The sequence below is a fragment of the Papaver somniferum genome, chromosome 7 (assembly GCF_003573695.1).
Source record: "Papaver somniferum cultivar HN1 chromosome 7, ASM357369v1, whole genome shotgun sequence".
Taxonomy (NCBI): Eukaryota; Viridiplantae; Streptophyta; class Magnoliopsida; order Ranunculales; family Papaveraceae; genus Papaver; species Papaver somniferum.
The window spans coordinates 8552146-8572979 of record NC_039364.1 but is presented as its reverse complement, the minus strand read 5'-3'; the positions used below and the strand labels follow the sequence as shown (position 1 = coordinate 8572979).

The 20834-nt window shown below is 37.6% G+C and overlaps 4 pseudogenes; all 4 read left to right on the top strand.

Annotated features, from left to right (window-relative positions):
* Positions 1-2940: 2940 nt before the first annotated feature.
* LOC113294019 lies at positions 2941-4259 on the top strand (annotated as a pseudogene).
* Positions 4260-7180: 2921 nt separating this feature from the next.
* LOC113294018 lies at positions 7181-8499 on the top strand (annotated as a pseudogene).
* A 2921-nt stretch (positions 8500-11420) lies between these two features.
* Positions 11421-12736, top strand: LOC113294016 (annotated as a pseudogene).
* Positions 12737-15652: 2916 nt separating this feature from the next.
* Positions 15653-16971, top strand: LOC113294015 (annotated as a pseudogene).
* The last annotated feature ends 3863 nt before the right edge of the window (positions 16972-20834 follow it).

Here is a 20834-nt window from a genome sequence, read left to right as displayed (position 1 = left end):
ACTATCCCTCGTGATGGCTCGCCTGGTTCTTCCTCCGAGTTGTCTCGCTCCTCTTCGCATCGCGCTGTTTTTCTAAGGAGAACCTTGTGCTCTGTCACCTATGGGTAGTAGTATAGATCGTCCAAGTCTTCCGTCACGATGTAGATCGGCCCACATCTCGTCCTTATCCTTCATTAAATGCGGTCTTCCTTTTTGGACTTGACTGTCTGAGCGGATTAGACTGCTCCTTACACGCGTCATTCATGTGATGCTGTAACAGGTGCCTCGACTGAGACAAACTCTCCTTTTAGAGGATGATTCGATGCTCCTATCTCCTCATCTCATCATGCATTCATCCATTGAGATGTTGACACGTGACCATCAGGTATTTTACCCACACACCAAGATCATGGGATCTCCAATCAACAAGGTAGAGTTTCTTTTATGAAAGATCATGTTTCAGTAGGCTAAAACCCATTCCCCTTGATAACATTTCTCTAGACATCCAGAATTTTATTCTTTATTACGCGCGGTCTATCTAGACTATTCTCTAGAGATTTCAACTTTTATAGCCAATTCCAAGTTCAAGTATTCAGCTATAATTCATGTTTGCAAAACACAAAACACCGGCATTTGGTGATGCCTGAACTCTTCAGTTCGGATATTAGATCTTCTGCCCTTATATCCAAGTTACTGCTTCATTGTCACTCATGCCCCAATTGCAAAACATAAATTATTAAACTTAAAAATAAATCCCTCACAGTAGGAGGATTTATTACCTCAAAACTAAGTTTGGTACTGGTCCACAACCAGTTGGTCAGAACTTAGTATAGTACAGTAAGTACTATCACAAATCATCAACTATCTTTGTGGTTTTTGTGCTTCATTTAGTTTTCAAACTTAAACTTCTCAAAAGTTAAGATGAGTACCTAATGGGCACCACCAGCATAGTAGATACTGTTACAACGATCAACCATCTCTATGGTTGTGCTAATTAACTGGGTCACCCAAAAAACACCAACTTTTCCTTTTAGTTTTCATTAGAAAACCAAATCCATTTGGACCAAACTATGGATTTCCACTTGGGTACAGGTTTAACGTTCTTTAACCCTGTTAAACTTACACCATGGTGGACTTGACACATACATATCCTTTCTTTGGTTAAGTTGGAACAAGTCTTTCTAACTTACTATCCATTTAAGACCAAAACCAAAGTATAGTTGTTTAGCAAAGTCAAACTATACATATATGCTAAATACTATGAAAATGGTTACACTTAAACCATTCAATTGATCCACTATTATTTTGTTTACTGACTAGTCTTTGGATGTATTCAGGAACCACATACCACAATGTCCAACAGAGTACAAAGTGGAAGTTCATATGTATTAGTCTTAAAGTCGAATCAATATAGAAAATGCATCCTTCCAAATTTGTTCAAAGGCAACACATTTTCATATATTTTGGTTGATATAAGGTCAAGACCAAATGAACTTAGTCTTTGCTTAGCGTACTGCACCATGTATCAGTACAATGGTTTCACACTAACCATCCAAAATGGTTTCACAATAACCATCCGGTACCATATATGTAATAACATAATCACTCTGAACTAGGCTGACTTTCCGGCTCTTCAGAATTTTTGCAGAAACAAGACTTAACTTTCTCAAATTTCTAAAAATACTTCCACAATTCCAAAAATTCAGAAATTTGGTGGGGATTATCATCAGAATGTGTATACACGTCCAAAAGGATTAACCCAAATTCCTTTTCAGTAAAAAGATATACCTGAATATCTAACTGATGTGCAAACTGAACCTTTTACCAAATTCACCAAAATGATCCCAAATTTGTGAAATTCAGAAGAAACAATTCTAAAATTTTCACATACCTTTTTCGCAACAATTGCATGCTAATCCTTGTCAAAACTTTTGCTTTAGAGGGATGTCCTTGCGCCTTAAGTTCATGGCGGTCACTACACAACGCCATTGTTCTCTTCTTTTTCTATGATCACAAAACCAAGTAGAGGATAACTTAGTACATTTCATAAATTATAATCGTTTTAAGATTGTTGGAAAATGTACTAAGTAACAATACAGAAGACAAGTTAGCATACTCAATACAAGATATGTTATAAGTAAGACACAACCAAATATAACAAAGGGACAAACTTGGACTTGTTCTACTGTGACGTTTTCACAAACATGTTGAGTGCAGTAGACCTGTAAATTGATGTTAGTTCAATTCATCCCTTATGCTTGCTACAAATGCAATGTTGGTGTATTCCATTCAATACCCAACTTCATAAACATTCCAGGGAATATCTTAAACACAGTTTCAACATAATTCAAGCATTCAAATCAATAACACAATTGAAAAGAAAAGGACATATAGAATTAGGGAATAGAAATAGCAAACAGTTCATTGAGGCTAGAGAATTCCCTATGTCCTTGAAACGATTACACCCCCACAATAATGCCGTATGGTTGATTGGCGTTCGTCTCCCAGGATACAACAATCTCCTTCTTGATTGATGCAGCACTTCAAACAATCAAGACTCATCAAACTAAATTGTGCAAATATGTAACCTCTTTTGACACTCTGAACTTGACACAAAACAGGGAATAAACACTTTGATGTCCTTGAAATAAGAAACCAAATCAGATTTTTATAGGAGAAAATTGTGACTGTAGGAAGAGACAGGAGTCTGTTGCGAAGAGGCACCACGTCTGGTCCTCAAACAGACATTAACCCTTTCGGAGATGACACAACAGGAAGTTAGGAACTGTTTGTTGGTTATTTTTGAAACCAAGTAATAACCCTGCTGCCAACGCTTGGCATAGTTCCCTTATTTATGTTCAACTGATTAGGAATTATGCCTAATAATTCCAACATCTCCTTCACGGGCAAGAAAAAGATGGCGAGTATTTTTATCTTTGGTGACTTGAGGTTGAGCCAAGAATGAAGAGTTATGGTTGTAAATTGTTCCGTAGTAAGAGCCTTAGTCATCCTCATTTGGATTGGGAGTCTATGAGATGGACTCATAGGTCACATGGAGGTGGTTTTAGTAGGTCACAAAGGGTTTCTGGGCAGAACAGTTCTGTATTTGTATTTAACCGGTTGACATTTGAAGACAGACAAAAATTACTTGAACTTGCAATGAGTCAAGTAGGTTTGGAGGTTTCCTAATTTAGCTTCTGGCCCATTGCTCCCCCGCTTTGGTGATGGAGGTGATGGCTTAAAGAAAGACTTGATGCTTTTGTCAGAACGAAGGTTACAACTTTTGAAAGTGTATCAGAAAGGCGGTGGCAGGTACATGGATTGGCAAAGAATGTCTGGGAATCCATCAAATACAACTAGGGTGGCTGCAAGCAAACTAAAGAAGAGTCTGGAACCCCCAAGTAGTACTGGTGCATCGCCTAATGGAGATGATACTATTCATTTGCACAGTTTGAAGAGAAGAAGTGTGGCCATTTGCTTGAAGGAGAGCCTGACACCAGTACTTTGCAAATTTATTCCGACTGGGGGACTTGTGATATCAAAAAGTGGTCCTTTCATCTCGGAAAGTAAGCATGCATCACAGCTTCATCAGTTTCTTTGGTCGGGTGACACATTAGAGCTCAGTCTACATGCCTCGGCTTTGAAGCCATATACTAGAAGAGCATGGCCAACGATGCATGATGCCCTCTACAAAGTGCCAACGTGGAACCCAAAGTCTGGTCAAGAGTATGCTGGCTTATGGGGTGGAACTTTTTGCTGGGCGCCTGGTACACCTAGTGAAGACAAGGGAAAAGCCTTGTTCTTTCTTTTGCTTTCTTATGAAGAATCCGAGGGGCAACAACTTCTGGCGACCAAAATTTTAGAAGGTAACCATTATGTTCATCATCCAAATGGTTCGGCAATGTTTATTGTGAATGTTGATGAGCTATGAACAGAGCGATTCCCGTTACAGACAGATGGAGATTTTGCTAGGCTGGACATAAAACATGCTTGTACAGGGGAAGGTATCGCAGATGGTTATGGTTTTCGGTATCCTGGATATAAGCCTGGTTCTTTATTTGCAATTCAAGATGATCTCCTTGCATTTGTTTGGAAGGAATCTAGAACTGTCTTAACCCTACAGAGGATCAATCTGCAAGAGCTCTTGAGGAAAGGTAAAAGGGTTCCTGCGTTACCTCCTATGGAGACATATCTGACGAGATCATATTCAAATGTATACACAAGCTTCTCCAACTCCACATCTGCACTTTAAGCATCACTCATCTTGTGCTTTTAAGCTTTCTAAGGTTTCCAATCTCATTCGTCTTCTTACTGAAAGTTTACTATTATACTCTCATTCAAATAGCAGAAAGCCTAGTATTCCAGTATCTCGGATTCTCAGTATAAGCAAAAGTGGGTTTAATCTTTGTTTATGTAATTATAAGAGCTATCTGTTGTTTTAGGGGAGGGACCCCTGAAGATGTAAAATGAAATTTGATACCCACATGATTCCATTGTAAACCTACACAAGAAAACTCGTCCCATTGTGGTTTAAGTGATTTTTGGTGTAGCTTTGATCTGTTGAATATGTTTTTCTTTGAATTTTTTAAATTGTTCCATTCGGGAGTTTCATACCTGCCATCTGGTTCGTTTTTTTCTAATGGAAAGACTAAATCTACTTCTAGTACCCCATAGAGTTTCTTTTATGAAAGATCATGTTTCAGTAGGCTAAAACCCATTCCCCTTGATAACATTTCTCTAGACATCCAGAATTTTATTCTTTATTACGCGCGGTCTATCTAGACTATTCTCTAGAGATTTCAACTTTTATAGCCAATTCCAAGTTCAAGTATTCAGCTATAATTCATGTTTGCAAAACACAAAACACCGGCATTTGGTGATGCCTGAACTCTTCAGTTCGGATATTAGATCTTCTGCCCTTATATCCAAGTTACTGCTTCATTGTCACTCATGCCCCAATTGCAAAACATAAATTATTAAACTTAAAAATAAATCCCTCACAGTAGGAGGATTTATTACCTCAAAACTAAGTTTGGTACTGGTCCACAACCAGTTGGTCAGAACTTAGTATAGTACAGTAAGTACTATCACAAATCATCAACTATCTTTGTGGTTTTTGTGCTTCATTTAGTTTTCAAACTTAAACTTCTCAAAAGTTAAGATGAGTACCTAATGGGCACCACCAGCATAGTAGATACTGTTACAACGATCAACCATCTCTATGGTTGTGCTAATTAACTGGGTCACCCAAAAAACACCAACTTTTCCTTTTAGTTTTCATTAGAAAACCAAATCCATTTGGACCAAACTATGGATTTCCACTTGGGTACAGGTTTAACGTTCTTTAACCCTGTTAAACTTACACCATGGTGGACTTGACACATACATATCCTTTCTTTGGTTAAGTTGGAACAAGTCTTTCTAACTTACTATCCATTTAAGACCAAAACCAAAGTATAGTTGTTTAGCAAAGTCAAACTATACATATATGCTAAATACTATGAAAATGGTTACACTTAAACCATTCAATTGATCCACTATTATTTTGTTTACTGACTAGTCTTTGGATGTATTCAGGAACCACATACCACAATGTCCAACAGAGTACAAAGTGGAAGTTCATATGTATTAGTCTTAAAGTCGAATCAATATAGAAAATGCATCCTTCCAAATTTGTTCAAAGGCAACACATTTTCATATATTTTGGTTGATATAAGGTCAAGACCAAATGAACTTAGTCTTTGCTTAGCGTACTGCACCATGTATCAGTACAATGGTTTCACACTAACCATCCAAAATGGTTTCACAATAACCATCCGGTACCATATATGTAATAACATAATCACTCTGAACTAGGCTGACTTTCCGGCTCTTCAGAATTTTTGCAGAAACAAGACTTAACTTTCTCAAATTTCTAAAAATACTTCCACAATTCCAAAAATTCAGAAATTTGGTGGGGATTATCATCAGAATGTGTATACACGTCCAAAAGGATTAACCCAAATTCCTTTTCAGTAAAAAGATATACCTGAATATCTAACTGATGTGCAAACTGAACCTTTTACCAAATTCACCAAAATGATCCCAAATTTGTGAAATTCAGAAGAAACAATTCTAAAATTTTCACATACCTTTTTCGCAACAATTGCATGCTAATCCTTGTCAAAACTTTTGCTTTAGAGGGATGTCCTTGCGCCTTAAGTTCATGGCGGTCACTACACAACGCCATTGTTCTCTTCTTTTTCTATGATCACAAAACCAAGTAGAGGATAACTTAGTACATTTCATAAATTATAATCGTTTTAAGATTGTTGGAAAATGTACTAAGTAACAATACAGAAGACAAGTTAGCATACTCAATACAAGATATGTTATAAGTAAGACACAACCAAATATAACAAAGGGACAAACTTGGACTTGTTCTACTGTGACGTTTTCACAAACATGTTGAGTGCAGTAGACCTGTAAATTGATGTTAGTTCAATTCATCCCTTATGCTTGCTACAAATGCAATGTTGGTGTATTCCATTCAATACCCAACTTCATAAACATTCCAGGGAATATCTTAAACACAGTTTCAACATAATTCAAGCATTCAAATCAATAACACAATTGAAAAGAAAAGGACATATAGAATTAGGGAATAGAAATAGCAAACAGTTCATTGAGGCTAGAGAATTCCCTATGTCCTTGAAACGATTACACCCCCACAATAATGCCGTATGGTTGATTGGCGTTCGTCTCCCAGGATACAACAATCTCCTTCTTGATTGATGCAGCACTTCAAACAATCAAGACTCATCAAACTAAATTGTGCAAATATGTAACCTCTTTTGACACTCTGAACTTGACACAAAACAGGGAATAAACACTTTGATGTCCTTGAAATAAGAAACCAAATCAGATTTTTATAGGAGAAAATTGTGACTGTAGGAAGAGACAGGAGTCTGTTGCGAAGAGGCACCACGTCTGGTCCTCAAACAGACATTAACCCTTTCGGAGATGACACAACAGGAAGTTAGGAACTGTTTGTTGGTTATTTTTGAAACCAAGTAATAACCCTGCTGCCAACGCTTGGCATAGTTCCCTTATTTATGTTCAACTGATTAGGAATTATGCCTAATAATTCCAACATCTCCTTCACGGGCAAGAAAAAGATGGCGAGTATTTTTATCTTTGGTGACTTGAGGTTGAGCCAAGAATGAAGAGTTATGGTTGTAAATTGTTCCGTAGTAAGAGCCTTAGTCATCCTCATTTGGATTGGGAGTCTATGAGATGGACTCATAGGTCACATGGAGGTGGTTTTAGTAGGTCACAAAGGGTTTCTGGGCAGAACAGTTCTGTATTTGTATTTAACCGGTTGACATTTGAAGACAGACAAAAATTACTTGAACTTGCAATGAGTCAAGTAGGTTTGGAGGTTTCCTAATTTAGCTTCTGGCCCATTGCTCCCCCGCTTTGGTGATGGAGGTGATGGCTTAAAGAAAGACTTGATGCTTTTGTCAGAACGAAGGTTACAACTTTTGAAAGTGTATCAGAAAGGCGGTGGCAGGTACATGGATTGGCAAAGAATGTCTGGGAATCCATCAAATACAACTAGGGTGGCTGCAAGCAAACTAAAGAAGAGTCTGGAACCCCCAAGTAGTACTGGTGCATCGCCTAATGGAGATGATACTATTCATTTGCACAGTTTGAAGAGAAGAAGTGTGGCCATTTGCTTGAAGGAGAGCCTGACACCAGTACTTTGCAAATTTATTCCGACTGGGGGACTTGTGATATCAAAAAGTGGTCCTTTCATCTCGGAAAGTAAGCATGCATCACAGCTTCATCAGTTTCTTTGGTCGGGTGACACATTAGAGCTCAGTCTACATGCCTCGGCTTTGAAGCCATATACTAGAAGAGCATGGCCAACGATGCATGATGCCCTCTACAAAGTGCCAACGTGGAACCCAAAGTCTGGTCAAGAGTATGCTGGCTTATGGGGTGGAACTTTTTGCTGGGCGCCTGGTACACCTAGTGAAGACAAGGGAAAAGCCTTGTTCTTTCTTTTGCTTTCTTATGAAGAATCCGAGGGGCAACAACTTCTGGCGACCAAAATTTTAGAAGGTAACCATTATGTTCATCATCCAAATGGTTCGGCAATGTTTATTGTGAATGTTGATGAGCTATGAACAGAGCGATTCCCGTTACAGACAGATGGAGATTTTGCTAGGCTGGACATAAAACATGCTTGTACAGGGGAAGGTATCGCAGATGGTTATGGTTTTCGGTATCCTGGATATAAGCCTGGTTCTTTATTTGCAATTCAAGATGATCTCCTTGCATTTGTTTGGAAGGAATCTAGAACTGTCTTAACCCTACAGAGGATCAATCTGCAAGAGCTCTTGAGGAAAGGTAAAAGGGTTCCTGCGTTACCTCCTATGGAGACATATCTGACGAGATCATATTCAAATGTATACACAAGCTTCTCCAACTCCACATCTGCACTTTAAGCATCACTCATCTTGTGCTTTTAAGCTTTCTAAGGTTTCCAATCTCATTCGTCTTCTTACTGAAAGTTTACTATTATACTCTCATTCAAATAGCAGAAAGCCTAGTATTCCAGTATCTCGGATTCTCAGTATAAGCAAAAGTGGGTTTAATCTTTGTTTATGTAATTATAAGAGCTATCTGTTGTTTTAGGGGAGGGACCCCTGAAGATGTAAAATGAAATTTGATACCCACATGATTCCATTGTAAACCTACACAAGAAAACTCGTCCCATTGTGGTTTAAGTGATTTTTGGTGTAGCTTTGATCTGTTGAATATGTTTTTCTTTGAATTTTTTAAATTGTTCCATTCGGGAGTTTCATACCTGCCATCTGGTTCGTTTTTTTCTAATGGAAAGACTAAATCTACTTCTAGTACCCCATAGAGTTTCTTTTATGAAAGATCATGTTTCAGTAGGCTAAAACCCATTCCCCTTGATAACATTTCTCTAGACATCCAGAATTTTATTCTTTATTACGCGCGGTCTATCTAGACTATTCTCTAGAGATTTCAACTTTTATAGCCAATTCCAAGTTCAAGTATTCAGCTATAATTCATGTTTGCAAAACACAAAACACCGGCATTTGGTGATGCCTGAACTCTTCAGTTCGGATATTAGATCTTCTGCCCTTATATCCAAGTTACTGCTTCATTGTCACTCATGCCCCAATTGCAAAACATAAATTATTAAACTTAAAAATAAATCCCTCACAGTAGGAGGATTTATTACCTCAAAACTAAGTTTGGTACTGGTCCACAACCAGTTGGTCAGAACTTAGTATAGTACAGTAAGTACTATCACAAATCATCAACTATCTTTGTGGTTTTTGTGCTTCATTTAGTTTTCAAACTTAAACTTCTCAAAAGTTAAGATGAGTACCTAATGGGCACCACCAGCATAGTAGATACTGTTACAACGATCAACCATCTCTATGGTTGTGCTAATTAACTGGGTCACCCAAAAAACACCAACTTTTCCTTTTAGTTTTCATTAGAAAACCAAATCCATTTGGACCAAACTATGGATTTCCACTTGGGTACAGGTTTAACGTTCTTTAACCCTGTTAAACTTACACCATGGTGGACTTGACACATACATATCCTTTCTTTGGTTAAGTTGGAACAAGTCTTTCTAACTTACTATCCATTTAAGACCAAAACCAAAGTATAGTTGTTTAGCAAAGTCAAACTATACATATATGCTAAATACTATGAAAATGGTTACACTTAAACCATTCAATTGATCCACTATTATTTTGTTTACTGACTAGTCTTTGGATGTATTCAGGAACCACATACCACAATGTCCAACAGAGTACAAAGTGGAAGTTCATATGTATTAGTCTTAAAGTCGAATCAATATAGAAAATGCATCCTTCCAAATTTGTTCAAAGGCAACACATTTTCATATATTTTGGTTGATATAAGGTCAAGACCAAATGAACTTAGTCTTTGCTTAGCGTACTGCACCATGTATCAGTACAATGGTTTCACACTAACCATCCAAAATGGTTTCACAATAACCATCCGGTACCATATATGTAATAACATAATCACTCTGAACTAGGCTGACTTTCCGGCTCTTCAGAATTTTTGCAGAAACAAGACTTAACTTTCTCAAATTTCTAAAAATACTTCCACAATTCCAAAAATTCAGAAATTTGGTGGGGATTATCATCAGAATGTGTATACACGTCCAAAAGGATTAACCCAAATTCCTTTTCAGTAAAAAGATATACCTGAATATCTAACTGATGTGCAAACTGAACCTTTTACCAAATTCACCAAAATGATCCCAAATTTGTGAAATTCAGAAGAAACAATTCTAAAATTTTCACATACCTTTTTCGCAACAATTGCATGCTAATCCTTGTCAAAACTTTTGCTTTAGAGGGATGTCCTTGCGCCTTAAGTTCATGGCGGTCACTACACAACGCCATTGTTCTCTTCTTTTTCTATGATCACAAAACCAAGTAGAGGATAACTTAGTACATTTCATAAATTATAATCGTTTTAAGATTGTTGGAAAATGTACTAAGTAACAATACAGAAGACAAGTTAGCATACTCAATACAAGATATGTTATAAGTAAGACACAACCAAATATAACAAAGGGACAAACTTGGACTTGTTCTACTGTGACGTTTTCACAAACATGTTGAGTGCAGTAGACCTGTAAATTGATGTTAGTTCAATTCATCCCTTATGCTTGCTACAAATGCAATGTTGGTGTATTCCATTCAATACCCAACTTCATAAACATTCCAGGGAATATCTTAAACACAGTTTCAACATAATTCAAGCATTCAAATCAATAACACAATTGAAAAGAAAAGGACATATAGAATTAGGGAATAGAAATAGCAAACAGTTCATTGAGGCTAGAGAATTCCCTATGTCCTTGAAACGATTACACCCCCACAATAATGCCGTATGGTTGATTGGCGTTCGTCTCCCAGGATACAACAATCTCCTTCTTGATTGATGCAGCACTTCAAACAATCAAGACTCATCAAACTAAATTGTGCAAATATGTAACCTCTTTTGACACTCTGAACTTGACACAAAACAGGGAATAAACACTTTGATGTCCTTGAAATAAGAAACCAAATCAGATTTTTATAGGAGAAAATTGTGACTGTAGGAAGAGACAGGAGTCTGTTGCGAAGAGGCACCACGTCTGGTCCTCAAACAGACATTAACCCTTTCGGAGATGACACAACAGGAAGTTAGGAACTGTTTGTTGGTTATTTTTGAAACCAAGTAATAACCCTGCTGCCAACGCTTGGCATAGTTCCCTTATTTATGTTCAACTGATTAGGAATTATGCCTAATAATTCCAACATCTCCTTCACGGGCAAGAAAAAGATGGCGAGTATTTTTATCTTTGGTGACTTGAGGTTGAGCCAAGAATGAAGAGTTATGGTTGTAAATTGTTCCGTAGTAAGAGCCTTAGTCATCCTCATTTGGATTGGGAGTCTATGAGATGGACTCATAGGTCACATGGAGGTGGTTTTAGTAGGTCACAAAGGGTTTCTGGGCAGAACAGTTCTGTATTTGTATTTAACCGGTTGACATTTGAAGACAGACAAAAATTACTTGAACTTGCAATGAGTCAAGTAGGTTTGGAGGTTTCCTAATTTAGCTTCTGGCCCATTGCTCCCCCGCTTTGGTGATGGAGGTGATGGCTTAAAGAAAGACTTGATGCTTTTGTCAGAACGAAGGTTACAACTTTTGAAAGTGTATCAGAAAGGCGGTGGCAGGTACATGGATTGGCAAAGAATGTCTGGGAATCCATCAAATACAACTAGGGTGGCTGCAAGCAAACTAAAGAAGAGTCTGGAACCCCCAAGTAGTACTGGTGCATCGCCTAATGGAGATGATACTATTCATTTGCACAGTTTGAAGAGAAGAAGTGTGGCCATTTGCTTGAAGGAGAGCCTGACACCAGTACTTTGCAAATTTTTCCGACTGGGGGACTTGTGATATCAAAAAGTGGTCCTTTCATCTCGGAAAGTAAGCATGCATCACAGCTTCATCAGTTTCTTTGGTCGGGTGACACATTAGAGCTCAGTCTACATGCCTCGGCTTTGAAGCCATATACTAGAAGAGCATGGCCAACGATGCATGATGCCCTCTACAAAGTGCCAACGTGGAACCCAAAGTCTGGTCAAGAGTATGCTGGCTTATGGGGTGGAACTTTTTGCTGGGCGCCTGGTACACCTAGTGAAGACAAGGGAAAAGCCTTGTTCTTTCTTTTTTTCTTATGAAGAATCCGAGGGGCAACAACTTCTGGCGACCAAAATTTTAGAAGGTAACCATTATGTTCATCATCCAAATGGTTCGGCAATGTTTATTGTGAATGTTGATGAGCTATGAACAGAGCGATTCCCGTTACAGACAGATGGAGATTTTGCTAGGCTGGACATAAAACATGCTTGTACAGGGGAAGGTATCGCAGATGGTTATGGTTTTCGGTATCCTGGATATAAGCCTGGTTCTTTATTTGCAATTCAAGATGATCTCCTTGCATTTGTTTGGAAGGAATCTAGAACTGTCTTAACCCTACAGAGGATCAATCTGCAAGAGCTCTTGAGGAAAGGTAAAAGGGTTCCTGCGTTACCTCCTATGGAGACATATCTGACGAGATCATATTCAAATGTATACACAAGCTTCTCCAACTCCACATCTGCACTTTAAGCATCACTCATCTTGTGCTTTTAAGCTTTCTAAGGTTTCCAATCTCATTCGTCTTCTTACTGAAAGTTTACTATTATACTCTCATTCAAATAGCAGAAAGCCTAGTATTCCAGTATCTCGGATTCTCAGTATAAGCAAAAGTGGGTTTAATCTTTGTTTATGTAATTATAAGAGCTATCTGTTGTTTTAGGGGAGGGACCCCTGAAGATGTAAAATGAAATTTGATACCCACATGATTCCATTGTAAACCTACACAAGAAAACTCGTCCCATTGTGGTTTAAGTGATTTTGGTGTAGCTTTGATCTGTTGAATATGTTTTTCTTTGAATTTTTTAAATTGTTCCATTCGGGAGTTTCATACCTGCCATCTGGTTCGTTTTTTTCTAATGGAAAGACTAAATCTACTTCTAGTACCCCATAGAGTTTCTTTTATGAAAGATCATGTTTCAGTAGGCTAAAACCCATTCCCCTTGATAACATTTCTCTAGACATCCAGAATTTTATTCTTATTACGCGCGGTCTATCTAGACTATTCTCTAGAGATTTCAACTTTTATAGCCAATTCCAAGTTCAAGTATTCAGCTATAATTCATGTTTGCAAAACACAAAACACCGGCATTTGGTGATGCCTGAACTCTTCAGTTCGGATATTAGATCTTCTGCCCTTATATCCAAGTTACTGCTTCATTGTCACTCATGCCCCAATTGCAAAACATAAATTATTAAACTTAAAAATAAATCCCTCACAGTAGGAGGATTTATTACCTCAAAACTAAGTTTGGTACTGGTCCACAACCAGTTGGTCAGAACTTAGTATAGTACAGTAAGTACTATCACAAATCATCAACTATCTTTGTGGTTTTTGTGCTTCATTTAGTTTTCAAACTTAAACTTCTCAAAAGTTAAGATGAGTACCTAATGGGCACCACCAGCATAGTAGATACTGTTACAACGATCAACCATCTCTATGGTTGTGCTAATTAACTGGGTCACCCAAAAAACACCAACTTTTCCTTTTAGTTTTCATTAGAAAACCAAATCCATTTGGACCAAACTATGGATTTCCACTTGGGTACAGGTTTAACGTTCTTTAACCCTGTTAAACTTACACCATGGTGGACTTGACACATACATATCCTTTCTTTGGTTAAGTTGGAACAAGTCTTTCTAACTTACTATCCATTTAAGACCAAAACCAAAGTATAGTTGTTTAGCAAAGTCAAACTATACATATATGCTAAATACTATGAAAATGGTTACACTTAAACCATTCAATTGATCCACTATTATTTTGTTTACTGACTAGTCTTTGGATGTATTCAGGAACCACATACCACAATGTCCAGAGTACAAAGTGGAAGTTCATATGTATTAGTCTTAAAGTCGAATCAATATAGAAAATGCATCCTTCCAAATTTGTTCAAAGGCAACACATTTTCATATATTTTGGTTGATATAAGGTCAAGACCAAATGAACTTAGTCTTTGCTTAGCGTACTGCACCATGTATCAGTACAATGGTTTCACACTAACCATCCAAAATGGTTTCACAATAACCATCCGGTACCATATATGTAATAACATAATCACTCTGAACTAGGCTGACTTTCCGGCTCTTCAGAATTTTTGCAGAAACAAGACTTAACTTTCTCAAATTTCTAAAAATACTTCCACAATTCCAAAAATTCAGAAATTTGGTGGGGATTATCATCAGAATGTGTATACACGTCCAAAAGGATTAACCCAAATTCCTTTTCAGTAAAAAGATATACCTGAATATCTAACTGATGTGCAAACTGAACCTTTTACCAAATTCACCAAAATGATCCCAAATTTGTGAAATTCAGAAGAAACAATTCTAAAATTTTCACATACCTTTTTCGCAACAATTGCATGCTAATCCTTGTCAAAACTTTTGCTTTAGAGGGATGTCCTTGCGCCTTAAGTTCATGGCGGTCACTACACAACGCCATTGTTCTCTTCTTTTTCTATGATCACAAAACCAAGTAGAGGATAACTTAGTACATTTCATAAATTATAATCGTTTTAAGATTGTTGGAAAATGTACTAAGTAACAATACAGAAGACAAGTTAGCATACTCAATACAAGATATGTTATAAGTAAGACACAACCAAATATAACAAAGGGACAAACTTGGACTTGTTCTACTGTGACGTTTTCACAAACATGTTGAGTGCAGTAGACCTGTAAATTGATGTTAGTTCAATTCATCCCTTATGCTTGCTACAAATGCAATGTTGGTGTATTCCATTCAATACCCAACTTCATAAACATTCCAGGGAATATCTTAAACACAGTTTCAACATAATTCAAGCATTCAAATCAATAACACAATTGAAAAGAAAAGGACATATAGAATTAGGGAATAGAAATAGCAAACAGTTCATTGAGGCTAGAGAATTCCCTATGTCCTTGAAACGATTACACCCCCACAATAATGCCGTATGGTTGATTGGCGTTCGTCTCCCAGGATACAACAATCTCCTTCTTGATTGATGCAGCACTTCAAACAATCAAGACTCATCAAACTAAATTGTGCAAATATGTAACCTCTTTTGACACTCTGAACTTGACACAAAACAGGGAATAAACACTTTGATGTCCTTGAAATAAGAAACCAAATCAGATTTTTATAGGAGAAAATTGTGACTGTAGGAAGAGACAGGAGTCTGTTGCGAAGAGGCACCACGTCTGGTCCTCAAACAGACATTAACCCTTTCGGAGATGACACAACAGGAAGTTAGGAACTGTTTGTTGGTTATTTTTGAAACCAAGTAATAACCCTGCTGCCAACGCTTGGCATAGTTCCCTTATTTATGTTCAACTGATTAGGAATTATGCCTAATAATTCCAACATCTCCTTCACGGGCAAGAAAAAGATGGCGAGTATTTTTATCTTTGGTGACTTGAGGTTGAGCCAAGAATGAAGAGTTATGGTTGTAAATTGTTCCGTAGTAAGAGCCTTAGTCATCCTCATTTGGATTGGGAGTCTATGAGATGGACTCATAGGTCACATGGAGGTGGTTTTAGTAGGTCACAAAGGGTTTCTGGGCAGAACAGTTCTGTATTTGTATTTAACCGGTTGACATTTGAAGACAGACAAAAATTACTTGAACTTGCAATGAGTCAAGTAGGTTTGGAGGTTTCCTAATTTAGCTTCTGGCCCATTGCTCCCCCGCTTTGGTGATGGAGGTGATGGCTTAAAGAAAGACTTGATGCTTTTGTCAGAACGAAGGTTACAACTTTTGAAAGTGTATCAGAAAGGCGGTGGCAGGTACATGGATTGGCAAAGAATGTCTGGGAATCCATCAAATACAACTAGGGTGGCTGCAAGCAAACTAAAGAAGAGTCTGGAACCCCCAAGTAGTACTGGTGCATCGCCTAATGGAGATGATACTATTCATTTGCACAGTTTGAAGAGAAGAAGTGTGGCCATTTGCTTGAAGGAGAGCCTGACACCAGTACTTTGCAAATTTATTCCGACTGGGGGACTTGTGATATCAAAAAGTGGTCCTTTCATCTCGGAAAGTAAGCATGCATCACAGCTTCATCAGTTTCTTTGGTCGGGTGACACATTAGAGCTCAGTCTACATGCCTCGGCTTTGAAGCCATATACTAGAAGAGCATGGCCAACGATGCATGATGCCCTCTACAAAGTGCCAACGTGGAACCCAAAGTCTGGTCAAGAGTATGCTGGCTTATGGGGTGGAACTTTTTGCTGGGCGCCTGGTACACCTAGTGAAGACAAGGGAAAAGCCTTGTTCTTTCTTTTGCTTTCTTATGAAGAATCCGAGGGGCAACAACTTCTGGCGACCAAAATTTTAGAAGGTAACCATTATGTTCATCATCCAAATGGTTCGGCAATGTTTATTGTGAATGTTGATGAGCTATGAACAGAGCGATTCCCGTTACAGACAGATGGAGATTTTGCTAGGCTGGACATAAAACATGCTTGTACAGGGGAAGGTATCGCAGATGGTTATGGTTTTCGGTATCCTGGATATAAGCCTGGTTCTTTATTTGCAATTCAAGATGATCTCCTTGCATTTGTTTGGAAGGAATCTAGAACTGTCTTAACCCTACAGAGGATCAATCTGCAAGAGCTCTTGAGGAAAGGTAAAAGGGTTCCTGCGTTACCTCCTATGGAGACATATCTGACGAGATCATATTCAAATGTATACACAAGCTTCTCCAACTCCACATCTGCACTTTAAGCATCACTCATCTTGTGCTTTTAAGCTTTCTAAGGTTTCCAATCTCATTCGTCTTCTTACTGAAAGTTTACTATTATACTCTCATTCAAATAGCAGAAAGCCTAGTATTCCAGTATCTCGGATTCTCAGTATAAGCAAAAGTGGGTTTAATCTTTGTTTATGTAATTATAAGAGCTATCTGTTGTTTTAGGGGAGGGACCCCTGAAGATGTAAAATGAAATTTGATACCCACATGATTCCATTGTAAACCTACACAAGAAAACTCGTCCCATTGTGGTTTAAGTGATTTTTGGTGTAGCTTTGATCTGTTGAATATGTTTTTCTTTGAATTTTTTAAATTGTTCCATTCGGGAGTTTCATACCTGCCATCTGGTTCGTTTTTTTCTAATGGAAAGACTAAATCTACTTCTAGTACCCCAGAATGATGAATATCTTTGGGGCTACTGACAAATTCTTTCATGATGAAAATGCGCAGTTACTTTCTTCATTGTCACTGGAAATGCTCAAAAAGTTTAGCAAATAATCTTTTATAGGTGATCTGCTTGCTCTATTTTTTTTTTTGCAAACATGTGATAATCGGCAGCGGACAGTAGCAATTTACACTCTGAAACGGTACGTGACTTGCTATAATAGTATAATGTGAACTGAATTCGCTGAAGCTTCCAAATTGTCAGGACTTTCCATTTTTAGCCACAAACCTCAAAACAACTTAGAGATGTCAATAACAGAAGTCAACTGGTCAAAGGTCGATTATCTAAACAGTCATCTAAAATCGCCAATCAACATATATAGACCCTAATAAAATTTCATTCCCATCTAAAAAAACACATTACAAGTATTTTGTTGCATCTGCCATGAAGATGTTGCAACTAAATGACCCCAGAATCTGATCAACAAAATCTGTGCAAGTGAGCTTTCAAAAACTCAATTTTTTCATTGTTGCTTAAGATATTTAGAGGTAATTGGATTTGATACTTGATCAATGGAAACCAAACAAAGGCAGAGTTACATATCAATGGAGGAAGAGAAGGAATTTTTTTTTTTTTGATCGATGGAAGAAAAGGAATATGGTAGTAGAGAAAATGAAAATGAGGAGATAAAGTATGGTGGAATGAAATCCATGCCCTTCATAATAGGTATGTTTTACGTACTGATCGAGAGAAACGAAGATAAAGTGAATAAAAATTCTATTCTTCTTGATCATGCATAATCAATATATAATCTTCTTTCGGTTTCCATGCATGTTCACGTTTTCTGTAAAAATTGGTAATGAATATAAGCTGGTATGATGAAGTTATAACAATCTTGAATAACTTGAACTTGTATATTGAAGATTTGATTTTACATTTTCTCAGTTTTACAGAAGAGAGTTTTTTTTATGAAAGAGAAACTAAATCTCAGGAGATAAACTAAAAAGCAAAACACGCACTTCTCAAATGAGTCTGAGAAGTATTAAAAAGACACAACCAAAGAGAGACTCACATGAGTCAGTCACACCAACGCAACATAAGGTAAAATACAATAGAAATGTAAAATACATTTCACTACCCCCCTCAAGCTCATGGGGAGTAAGGACCCTGAGCTTGTGACGCAGTTGACTAAACCTTGGACCATGCAGTGCTTTAGTGAATACATCCGCCACCTGATCAAGGATAGAAATGCAGAAAAATCGCAATTGATCTGACTGCACAGGTTCTCTAACAAAGTGAAAATCAATGGAAACATGCTTCATTTTACTATGCATAATAGGGTTGCTAGCCAGAGAAATAGAGGAGATGTTATCACAACCAATAGATGGAATCACAGCCAGAAAGATGCATAGGTCTCGAAGCAACTGATAAACCCAAGCAAGTTCTGCAGCAGTTTGAGCTAAGCACTTGTACTCTGCCTCAGTACTTGTTAAGGATCGAGCAAGAGAGAGGAGAGCATAAACGCGGAAGCATAAAAGACTACATTGATAATAATTCGGTGTGTCAACTTTCATGGCTCAACAGCCTATTTATATTGTTCACAAACTTGACGACCACTCAAGGTACTTTCCTAACTAAGATCAAACTCTAAACATAGACACTTTCCTAATATAACTCTCACAACTTAATGTGCATATCTCCTAAATATAGACTCTCATATATTATTTCCTAATACCCTCCCTCAAGATGGAGCATGTAGATCACAAATGCCCATCTTGGACCAAAGAAATTTAACTTCGGTTTTCTTTCTTTTCTTTTTTTTTTTCAACGCTTTTGCGGAAAAAAAAATATCTTCAGATCATAGTTTAAGGACGTTTCGGTCCCCTTCGTAGTTTAAGGACATTTCGGTCCTCTTCGTAGTTTAAGGACATTTCGGTCCCCTTCGTAGTTTAAGGACATTACGGTCCCATCGTAGTTTAAGGACATTTCGATCCTGTTCGTAGTTTAAGGACGTTTCGGTCCCCTTCGTAGTTTAAGGACATTTCGGTCCCATCTTCGTAGTTTAAGGACATTTCGGTCCCATCTTCGGAAGTTTAAAGACATTACGGTCCCATCTTTGTAGTTTTAGGACATTACGGTCCCATCTTCTGAAGAATACTTCTTGTACTCTTGTTTTCTTGGTTTCTTCGATAGAATATTTTTTGTACTCTCTCGACAACTCATAGGATTTCAGCCTATTATTGTTGTTCTTTTCTCATCACCTCTTGGTGATTGTTTTCTTCTCTCTCTTTTTTTTTTTTTTTTTTCTTCACAACATGAATGTTGTTTCTTCTTTTCTTGTTCCAGTCACGCTATTTTTGCGAAACCTTCACACTTCTTTGTTCTTCAAGATTCTCTCACAATCTTGTCGTCTTTACAAAGTCTGCCACACTTTGTAGGATCTCCAAGTTTCTACCACAAACTCTTCAACCACACTTCACTTCTTCCAACATGTTTAACAGCTTTCTGCAATACCTCTGACAGAACTGTCACACTTGCTTCTGTTACGCTTCTGTAACGATTCTTCTTTGTAACATCTCTTCTCTAACAATTCTGTAACTGTTACTGACTTTAAGTAACACCTCTGACAGAACTGTCACACTTGCTGTTACGCTTCTGTAACGATTCTTCTTTGTAACATCTCTTCTCTAACAATTCTGTACTGTTACTGACTTTCAATAACACTTCCTCACAAACCCTAAACATCACGTACTGTGATTTTTTTTTTTTTTTTTTTTTTTTTTTTTTTTTTTTTTTAGAGCATCATCTAATTTTGTTGCTCCAAACTTCACCAATTCAATCAACAGTAGTAACCACCGCATCATATTCTTCTCTGATTTTCTCGGTGGGGAAATCTCTGCTCAATCTTCTCATAATTCAATGGCAACAGCTTTTTTTTTTTTTTTTTTTTTTTTTGCGGTAGGTAACCATAGCAGCAGTCATCGAACCCTACAGTTGCCATCAATGTTTCCTCTCGAACTCCAGCAGCAACTTAACCAATTTCTTTCATCGTCCTTCACAGCCCAAACAACACAACGTCTTCTTCTTAACCACCGGCAGTATCATTAATTCTTCTCGGTTTCAAACTCCAAAACGAACCCAATCAATCACAATAGCTAACCCTAATTCTTTCCTTCTTCAATTGCCTATAGCATGGACGACATCAGTTTCTCCCCCTTCACAGCCAATCAATCCATATTTAACAACATCAGATGCTGCATTTTTTTTTCCTTCTTTCTTAGCTTAAACACACAACAACTACAGAACCCATCTCTCGGCATCTGGATCACTCTTTTGTGCTGGTAATCGGAGTTATTAAGTAATTCAAATTCCCATATTAACCACCTATTTCCTTGTTTATCTCCACTTCTAAAAAAACAAGTTCTGACTTTTTCTTTTTCTTTTTAAACACGATCACACCCCAACACACGCCTCCACCTAG